Here is an 11327-nt window from a genome sequence, read left to right as displayed (position 1 = left end):
ACACCCCATATAATTCCTTAGAAAAGGAAAAGAATGTCTCATTTGGAAATGACACTCCTACTGTCATAAAAGGTAAAGGCTCGGTTTTCTTGAAAGAAAAAGTTAAGGCTGGGAATGTTATGTATGTTGATGGTCTGAAGCATAACCTGTTGAGTGTTAGTCAAATGTGTGATCAAGGAAATGAAGTGGTGTTTTGATCAAATAGATGTGTTGTTCGTGAGCTTAACACAGGAGAAACCGTGATCAAAGGTACAAGAACTCCAAACAACTTATGCATACTCAAGGGAGGACAACAATAATGATATCTAAGCAAAAATGATGAAAAATGGCTATGGCACAGAAGATTGAGACATCTAATATTTTCTCAAATAAGAAAAGCATGCAGATTCCAAGTTGTTCTTGATCTTCCAAATATTAGCATTCCTGAAAATATAATATGAAAGCCATGTCAATTCGGTAAGAAAACCAGATCTCACTTCATTGAAAAAGAAGGGTCAGCTAGTAAGCCTCTTGAACTTGTTCATACTTATTTATGTGGACCATCAAGGAAAAAGTCACCTCGTGGAGAAGAATACTTTATATTGTTCATTGATGATTTTTCCAGAATGTGTTGGATAGGTCTTCTAAAGCATAAAGATGAAGCATTTTAAAAGTTCAAAGCCTTCAAAGCTTTGGCTGAAAATGAATCAGATCGTAAAATCAAATGCCTCAGATCTAATCAAGGAGGGGAATTTACCTCGGATGAATTCTTTGACTTTTGTGAACAACATGGAATAAAAAGGCAGTTCTCCACTGCAAGGACTCCTTAGCAAAATGGAGTGGTAGACAGAATGAATAGAACTATTCAACAAATGGCTCGAGCTATGCTAGATGAATCTAGAACTCCTGCAACCTTCTGGGGTGAAGCTGCATTCGCCGTCGTCACTATTCTCAACCAAGCAAATGTTTAGGTAAACAACAGTCAAACTCCACATGAACTTTGGTATGGTAAGAATCCTACTGTAAAATACTTCAAAGTTTTTGGAAGCAAATGTTATATCAAAAGCACTGATGAAAAGCTTGGTAAGTTTGAACCCGAAAAAGATGAAGGTATTCTTCTTGGTTACTCTTCTCGAAGTAAAGGATACCAATGTTATAATAAAAGATGGGAAAATTATTGAAAGTATTGATGTTGTGGTTGATGAAGCATGCAAAAATCCAAAACAGATAAGAACTGAAGATTATGAAGAAGATGAGGATTATTTTCCCACATCAAATCACACTGATTCTGAAGAAGAAATCAATGAAGCACTAGAAGAGGAGATAACGGTAGAAGAAAAGACTTCATCTAGGTATGTTCAAAAAAATCATCCAGAAACTCAAATTTTAGGGCAAAAAGAGGCAGGTGTGTAGACAAGAAGAACTATTACAAAAGCCTCAAGCTATCTAGCATTACTATCTTCCACCGAACTTCAAAATGTAAATGAAGCATGCAAATATGAATGTTGGGTCAAGGCCATGAATGAAGAACTTGATCAAATTGAAAAGAATAATACTTGGGAATTAGTTCCTAGACCTCATGATAAGAATATCATAGGAACTAAATGAATATTCAAAACCAAGCTGAACGAAAATGGAGAAGTTATTAAAAGCAAGGCCAGACTTGTTTGTAAAGGATATGCTCAACAAGAATGTATAGACTTTGAAGAAACTTTTGCACCTGTTGCTAGACTTGAAGCCATAAGGATGTTTCTTGCTCTTTCTAGTTTTCAGAATTTCAAAGTATACCAAATGGATGTAAAATTTGCCTTTCTTAATGGAGACTTAGAAGAAGAAGCCTATATTGAGCAACCAAAAGGATTCATTCTTGGAAATGATGCAAAACTTGTATGCAGACTCAAAAAGGCTCTCTATGGTCTAATGCAAGCTCCAAGGGCCTGGTATTACCATCTTGAAAAATATCTCCACCAACAGCATTTTTCAAAGGGATCAACAGATAGCAATCTATATACAAACGTTGACACTGATAAATTGCCAATAATTGTTGTGTATGTTGATGATATCATTTTTGGTAGCAATGAAGAATCCATGAGTCAAAATTTTGTTTCAGTAATGCAACAAGAATTTGAAATGTCCTTACTTGGTGAGCTTACCTATTTTCTTGGTTTACAAGTTCAACAAAATAAAGATGGTATTTTTCTTTCACAAACCAAATATCTCAAACAGATCTTGAAAAAGTATGGCATGGAAGATTCTAAACTAGTATGTACCCGAATGGTAACAGGATGCAGTCTCAGCTCAAATGATGAATCAACAGTAGTGCATCAACCAACTTACAGATCCATGATTGGCAGTCTACTTTATCTAACAGGTACCCGACCTAACATCATGCATGCAGTAGGAATAGTTGGAAGATTCCAAGAAAATCCAAAGGAATCACACCTTTAGGTAGTCAAAAGGATCTTCAAATATCTTCAAGGAACACAAAACTTTGGTTTATGGTATCCTAGAGATACAGATCTTACATTTGATGCATATATAGATGCAAATTGGGAAGGAAGTGTTGATGACAGAAAAAGCACTAGTGGTGGTGCATTCTATATGGGTTTTAGGTTAGTGTCTTGGTTCAGCAAGAAACAAAGTTCAATTGTGTTATCTACAGCTAAAGGAGAATACGTGGTTGTTGCATCTTGCTGCACACAACTACTTTGGATGATGCAAACCTTGCAAGACTTTCAGATCACATGTACTCCACCCATCTCCATTCTATGTGATAATACAAGTGCCATCAGTATTTCAAAGAATCCAGTCATGCACTCCAAGACCAAGCACATACCCATCAAATATCATTTTCTGCGTGAACAAGTGCTTGAACAAAAGGTAAAATTGGAGTATGTTCCCTCCAAAGAACAGGTTGTTGATATATTCACTAAACCACTGCCCAGAGAGACATTTGAATATCTCAGACAAAATCTGGGAGTAGTTTTTGCATCATCCTATTGTTAAATCCTATTTTCTCAGAGAAAGTTTGTTATACTCGAGTTTCATGAAGCATAGTCACGTACATACATGGGTTTCTGTGGGTACAGTTGTGTATATGTTGGTTTGAAGAAAATTAGTGGGCCAGACTTAGAAAGAAAGGGGTCTACTATGGTTTTGTCAATTATCTGCTCTGTTTGATGATGGTTACAATCTACTGATAACATAAAGAAATATATTGGTCCTCATAAAGTTGTTAATAACTTGATGTATATCTGATTGATGATGATGTTTTGATATCTCTTACTGACATATGCAATGATCTGACAGTGAACAGGTGGAATAGGTTTATGGGGAGAACATGGTTGATACTCACATATGTTGATTATCATGGTTGATGATATGGGATGTTCCCTAGTGATGATATAATGAAGGTTCTTATGGAAAGATCATGCAGTTCTTGATAATGATGTCTATGGTGTTTTCACATACATATGATATGATGTACATGATTTTGTGCTACCGCTTGGAGATATGACATATGCTTAGTTGATTCATGGAAGGTTATGATAAGGGAACATAACAAGTTGATCTTGATGAGATCAAGAGGATGATTTGATATATGCCGACATACTTTGACATAGGTTGATGATATTTTGGGAACTAATGATGGACATATACAGGTTGCTGGTCTGGATGTTGTTGACAGATGCTGCTGATGATACAGATCATATGATAGTTGTTGATGACTATCATGGTCTTGTTTAAGCTATTTTGCCTCTGTTATATATGTCATGCATATCATTTAATGTAAAGGTCATGAAAAGACCTAATTTGTAGCCCCACTATGCATGGGATGGATGATGTAATGTTTCTTGTTTTTGTCATGTATAAACAATTGGTATATCCCCACTTGGTTGGGTGGATGAGTCAAATTTGGTATATCCCCACTTGGTTGGGAGATGGATGTATGTATGAGTCATTGGTGATAGGAAGGTCATTGGTAGAGTCATGTTCTTTTAGAAAATCTTTTTGCAGACTTTTCTTGCGCTCAGAGGGAGCATGGACTCGATCATGGGAGCTCAATTAGTACACTTCAACATATCAGAGATTGCAGCATGTATTTAGGGGGAGCATGACCCTTTTCCCTTGATGTCAAAGGGGGAGAGTGACTTGGTATGGTTGTTGCCATCAAGTTCAAAGGGGGAGTTTGTTGGCATTATGATATAGGTATTGTCCTTGACGGAAACTCACTCAAGTAAATAGCAAAGAATTACAGATCAATCTTCCTAGAGTGAAGAAAGAGAGGTATATGCAGGTTCACCTTTGACCAAGTTGCATATAGATGCAGGTTCACTGTATACAAGTTGCGTATACGTACACATGCACTTTCACAGAAGGAAAAGCGCATATACCTTGGAAAACTAAGTTTTTGGTCCGAAATATTTGGTCCATGGTATTTTGATCCATGGTATTGGTCCAAGGTATCTGGTCCGAGGTATTGACCCTAGGTATTTGGTCCAAGGTATTGGTCCTAAGTGGTTTTGGTCCATGGTATTGAGAAAGGCCTAAAACTATAAAAGGAGGAGAAGATCATTGGGCCAAGGTGTGCAAGTATCGCATATTTGATGAAGTGTGAGATCTAGTATGCAGGTGGTTTTTACCCACATTGGGTTTCCACCTTATATCTTGGTGTTCATGTGTGATGCTTATGTGTAATGATTTATTCTTCTTTTACAACACTGTCTAATTAATATCTGACATACTGGTTAAAGTTCAATGCATGATAAATTGGGTAAATCAAAAGTTCTCTGCATATATGCTGGTTGCTTTAATAACAGTCGCGTGTACACGTTGGTTCACTTAGCTAAAGTAGCGTATACAAATCTTCCTATGGAAATGAAATATTATTGAGTTACTAATACTAATTCACCCCCCCTCTCAATATTATTTCCAACAAATATAAAGCCTCTGATAAGCTTAAGGACTTCAAAGCCATGGTGGAGAATGATATTGACCATAAAATCACAAGAATAAGATATGACAATGGAGGTGAGTTTATTTAAGTATTTGATTACTTTTGTAAGAAGGATGGAATCAAAAGGAAGTTCACTATATCCAAGACTCCACAACAAAATGGTGTAGCGAAGAGAGACAATCATATGCGTAACAATTAGCCAGAACCTTGATGGGAGAATGGAATGTTCAACAAGGGTTTTGGGTTGAATCCATTCATACAACAATAGTGATTCTCAACAAAGCTCATTTCAAACCAAACAGTGACAAGAATCTTTTTGATCTTTGGTATGGCAGACCAATTAAAATCAAGCATTTCATATTTTTCAGATGTAAGTGATACATCAAGAGGAACGATGAAAAGCTTGGTAAGTTTGATGCAAGGGATGATGAAGATATTTTCTTGGATATTTTATAATATCAAGGGCTATATATGGTACAATAATAATATCAAGAATATTTTTGATTGTAATGATGTAAAAGTGGATGAGTATATTAAATTTGAAAATAATCAGCCAATAATTACTAGCTGCATTCATCTAGTTAACAATGGTGAGAAGGTTGATGAACCATTTTTAGATGAAGACAATGAAGAGCCCCTTAGTCCTCGAGCCAAAGACCCTTCAAGTTATGTGAAAAAAAACCACCTAACTGATCAAATTGTTGGTGATTTAAACATAATTTTAAGGACAAGAAGGTAGCTACTAAATCCCTCTACACAAGCGCATATAGATTTTTTATCAAAGATGGAGCCAAAGGATGTTGTGCAGGCTAGCTTGGATGACTATTGGTTAAACGATATGCATGAATAATTTGACTAAATTGAGAAAAATTAGAATGGGAGCTTGTTTGAAGATTGGACACATGAATGTAATTGGAACTAAGTGGGTCTTTAGTAATAATTTAAATGAATGTGGTGAAGTGGTCAGAAATAAAGATAGATTAGTTTACAAAGGATATGCACAAATCAAAGGTTTCTACTTTGATGAAAATGTTTCTCCTGTTGCTTGATTAGAAGTGATCATAATGTTTTTGGCATTTTCGTATTTCAAGAAATTCAAGATATATTATATGGATGTCAAATATTCTTTTCTAAATGGAGAATTGCAGAAGAAGTTTACATAGAGCAGCCATATGGTTTTCAACTGATAGATCATCCTGATTGTGTTTATAAGTTGAAGAAGTCACTGTATGGCCTCAAGCAAGTACCAAGAGCTTTGTATTTCAAGTTAGATAGTTATTTATTCAAGTGTGGTTTCAAAAGAGGAACAATTGATAGTGATTAAATCTAATGATGGATAATTAATACTGGTGGTTGTCTATGTTGATGATATTATATTTTCCAGCGATTCAAATTAACTAACATGCTAGTTTTCAACTGATATGAAGGTAGAATTTGAGATGTCCATGCCTTGAGCGCTTTCATATTTCCTTGGTTTATAGGTTTCACATATGCCCAAATGGATATCTATCTCATAAATAAAATATCTTAAGGAAGAAGTGAAGAAGTTTCACATGGAGGATTGTTATGTACTGAGCACACCAATGGTTACAGGTTTCAATATTAGTAAGACTAACAAATCAGCTGAAGTTGACTAAAATTTATAATGGTCGATTATTGGTAGCCTCTTAGATTTGACAACCTCAAGATGAAACATAATGCAGGAAGTTTGTATTATTGGAATATTACAAGAACACCTTAGACAAAGCCATATTCTAGCATCCAAAAGAATTCTTAGATATCTCAGAGCCACGATGGACTATGGATTTTGGTACCCAAGAGGTAGCAATTTTTCACTAGCTGTTTATACTAATGCTAATTAGGCAAGTGATGTATATGATTGAAAGAGCACTAGTGGTGGTTCTTTATTTCTTGGAGAATGTGTAGTTTCATTTTTTAGAAAGAATTTTGCTTCAATTTCATTATCTATTGGTGAAGCATAACATATCGCAACAACTTCTTGTTCCAATTAACTCTTATGGATGAAGCAGACTTTGCAATATGTAAAAATGTTCTATGATTAATTTATTCCTATTATTTATGGCAATAAAAATGCAATTAGCATGTCAAAGAAACTTGTTATTCACCAAAAGAGAAAGCATATTCGAATCAAATATCATTTCTTGATAGAGAAAGCTGCAAATCACATTGTCAAGTTGGAGTATGTATCTATAAAAAACTTGTAGCTAATATTCAACCACTACCTCTCCTAAGAGATTGGATTGAACATCTAAGGCAGAGGTTGGGAGTTGTTCCTCTTGCCTCCCTCCACTAAATATTCCTAAAGAGGAAGAAAAGTAGTCATCAAGAATTCAACATATCAAGATGAAGTTGTGAGGTCCATAGGATCTACATAGTAGGGGGATATTGATGACAGGAGGATAATTTTGGTATCTTTACTAATGTCAAAGGGAGAGAAGTGTCAATGATTAAACAAAGGAAAAGAACTTCAAAGAGATAGGGATATTTCTTGGTGATCAAATAAGATAATATTTCTATAGAAATGAGAAGTACACCATCATAGTACTACAACAAAAGAGGAGTGAATTGGAGGCGGAGAAACATCCAAAGGAGGAGAAGGTAAAGGAGAAGGAAAAATAAGAAACACACTATAGTTTATTTATGGTGATGAGTATGTTTGATCAAGGTGTTTCTATCAATTCCCAAGGAGGACAATGTTAGAAATGCATTGTCATTGATGGAAACGGTGATGAGGATGAATTTAGAAGCAGAGAAAAATATAAGAAGAACGAAGATCAACTCAAGGTATGTAAGGGGAAAAGGTCGACACGGTGTGTTATCACTTAGAACTATAGTTCATGTATATAAGGTTGTCCATAAGTTTCATATAAAGGTTTTCAGTTTTGTGAATAGGTTTATTGGTGTATGTCAATTTGAAATTTGAATTTCAAAAGGTATTGATGTGAATTCGTGTAAGGAAAAAATCATTAGATACCCTCCATCATTGTTAGTTAAAGCATGTCATGTCATTAGTACTTTGCGCAGTTTCGCAGCGCATGTTTGATTGGTCAGTTTAGCTGCGAAATGATGTTTTCGTTTTTTCGCAGCGTTCTGTTTCTCAGCCATTTAGTAGCGCATCTTGTTAAGTTTGAACTGTCCGCGCTACTAAATCGGGGTTTCAGGGTTTTTTGTAGCGCTCTTCCTTTGAATGTCAAATCCGAGAGAGGTGAGTCATAGGTCCGTTCATGTTTGTCAGTTTACGTCCTCTCCAGGTCATGATAAACCATCATTCCGCCATAAGGTCCAGAGTCATGCATTTGAGTGTCAGTTTAAGGGATTTTACAAGGGATGGTTATATCATAATGGGTTTTTCATAATGTGTAAACATGATTGCTGTATGAGAAGCCCAAGTTCTTGTTTAAAGGGATCATTGCAAGCGAGCGTGCACTCCAAAGTCGAGTTTGTTTTCGCGCTACAGCTACCATTAGTTCCCTGTGTGAAAATATTCAAAGCAAGATGGAAAAGAGGGAACATCGATCCGGTAAGTGTGTGAGGACAGAGCCGGAGGGGTTAGATATTACTCTCAGGGATGAAGGTGTAGCAAGAGCCTTTCAAAATGCTGGTTGTTGGACGTTTTGCGAAAAATTGAAGGGAGGACATGCAGAGGTAACGAAGGCTTTCGCATTAAATTTTACTGGACTGAATTCAAAGGTGTCAATGTTAGAGTTTCCTGTGTCTCCTGAAGTTATTTCCACTGTCACTGAAATTCCGAGGGGTGGCCAAGAATGGTTCAAAAACTTCAAGTTCGACATGAGTCCCTGTAAAGAGTTTTTGAAGGAACCTTATGTAGATGAAGACCTCACCAAAGCGGTGCCAAGGAGTTATATAAAAGAACATTATGCTATGCTCCTCACATGCATCCAGAAATACCTGACATGCGAGGGTAGGTACAATAAAGTTTACTCCTACCACTTCAAACTTTTGTTACATTTCACAGGTAAGGTTTCAATAGACATACCTTTCTATTTGTTCAGAAGCATTAGCAAAATGTGTGATAAATTTAGTTAAAGAAAGATGGTTGTGAAACATCCCTGTTTCATCATGGTCTAGTAAAGTTGCTGGTGTTGGATAGTTTACAAAAGATTGGCAGAGATTGGGATTCATTTGTGTTTATGGCCGGCTTCCCAAGCAAAACAGGCCTCACTCCATTGCCTGTGAGAGAAAGGGAAGAAAGGAGTGAAGAACCTACTTTGGCTGAACTTAGGAAAGAAGTGACAGACCAAAAGAAGCCTAAAACTAAGTCAAGGAAATCAGAGAAGTCTGTGGCAGCTAAAGAGACACCTGAATCATCAGTGAAGAAAACTCCTAAGCCATTATCTAAGGAGACATCTAAAGTATCAGAAAAGGAAACTCCTAAGTCATCATCTAAGGAAACACCTCAGTCATCAAAGCAGAAGATTCAGAAAAAGAAGGATGAAGCTAAATCAAGTGAAGTTGAAAAAATTTCAAGGGTGAGAACCAGAGGTCAACTAAACAAAGAGAAAGGTAAGTCAATTACTGTGGAAGAAAGCCCTATTTCAAAAGGTAGTTTAAATGACTTACTTGAAGCCATTGAACTAGAGCAAGATCAGCCAATACAGATTGAACCAATAGAATTTGAGCAAGATCACCCGGTGCAGCCAATGCATATTGACCTCACTCAGTCTTCACCCGAAAGTTCTAAAAAATCAAGGGCTTCTAAAAGGTTGAAATTTGAAGAGCCTAGTAAAGAATATGCTTTTAAGCCACGTAGACCAGTCACAAGAAGGCAAATCAAAGAAGTGGAGAAAGCGCAGAAAGAGAAGGCACCTTTAGAAGTGCCTAGGACAGAGGTACTTGAGGTTTTGACTGGAATAGTTCAAGCAGCCAAAAGTAAGAACAAGGGAAATAGGGTTATCATCAGTCAAGGTGGAAATGTTATTGCTATCAAGAAACAAGCTGGAACAACAAAAGAAGAAATACCTCAGATTAAAAATGTTTCTAAGGAAAGGGCAGTAAGATATGCAAATTATAAAAAGGCTGTAATGAAAGGCAGAACAAGTTTGATGAGTCAAACTGACTCAGTCTCTGATCCATATGTGTGGACGGTGCCATCTCTGAAGCAGGCAAAAATCATGAAACAGATGAATACAAGCTTAAGAGCAGAAAACAAGGTTTTAAAGGAAGAAGTTAGCAGTTTGAAGATGAAGCTAGGCAAACTAGCTAATTAATCCAAGGGAAAATATGCCTTCCAAGTTTTGGTAAATTTTGGTTATCATCGTTTTGAAACTTTTTGAAACTTTTTGAAGTCCTTACACCTGTGTAAAATAGCTGAAGAAATCACAGAGTTAAGTCATTATTGCTTTAAGGTTCATATGCTTAGTTTTGATTACCTACAGCAGTTTCGTAGCGCGCTACGAAACTGCTGTAGATGACTGTTTATGTGAAAAATTTGAGATTGATGCTGAGGTCAGCGAATCTTAAAGGGGTGACTCGAGGCTAGCATGGAGATCATATAAAGCCATTCTCTGATATACCAGGTACTTCAAGTATTTCAAAGTCATTATTTCCTGAGTTCTCTAGAAGTCCTGAGAATAAACTTGTTGATGATAAAGTTCAAGAGGTTATACTAAGGTCTGAAAATGAAGAAGAATTAATTGGTATTATTTTGGATCTACAAAAGAGAGGTATTGATACTTCTTCTTTAGTTTCACAAAAAGATAAAGAGGAGTTTTGGGAAATTGTTTCTTCTGAACTATTATTAGAGAAAGAAGATTTAAAACAGCTCAAGGAGCTTGACCCTTTTGAAATTTTGCTTAACTCAAAGATTGGTTTACCTCTCCCAAATTGGAGTTCTTTTGTTAGTGGTTTACAAAGCCCCAATAGCCCTTTCCGTACTCATACTTTGTCTTCTGCCTCTGCTAGTCCAAATAGCCCTCAGACAACATCTCATACTAGTTCTGGTCCTTCTGGTCATAGCATACCTATTGTCACTGTTCCTCCTTTCATTATGGCCGTACCTGCTAGGTATGCTCCTCTAGCTCTCCCTGCTGTTCTGCATGATCTACCTAATAAATATGTTGCTAGGATTCCAACATGGGGAGGAGATGAAGACATTACAGCTGAAGAGCATGTGGATAGATTTAATGACTTTATTGATAGGTATGAAGTGGATGATGAAGATGTCAAACTGAGATTGTTTGCTCAGTCTTTCATTGGGGAGGTCAGGAAATGGTTTAAAGCCTTGGGAGCTGGTAGCATTCACAGTTGGGCTGAGTTTGAAGATAGTTTTCTGAGGAAGTGGGGAAATAGAACTAATCCTGTTCAGGCCCTCACTGAATACAATAATTTAAGAAGAGCTCCAGATGAGACT

General features: G+C 36.5%; 1 pseudogene; it reads left to right on the top strand.

Moving 5' to 3' along the window:
- The first annotated feature begins 4955 nt into the window (after positions 1-4955).
- The window catches only part of LOC149245170 (WAT1-related protein At2g39510-like), a 136059-nt pseudogene continuing 129687 nt past the window's right edge, over positions 4956-11327 (top strand).

This window comes from Pinus tabuliformis, chromosome 7 (assembly GCF_031772625.1).
Source record: "Pinus tabuliformis cultivar Carrire ecotype Pingquan chromosome 7, CPIR1, whole genome shotgun sequence".
Lineage (NCBI taxonomy): Eukaryota > Viridiplantae > Streptophyta > Pinopsida > Pinales > Pinaceae > Pinus > Pinus tabuliformis.
This window is presented reverse-complemented; position numbering and strand designations above follow the sequence as displayed.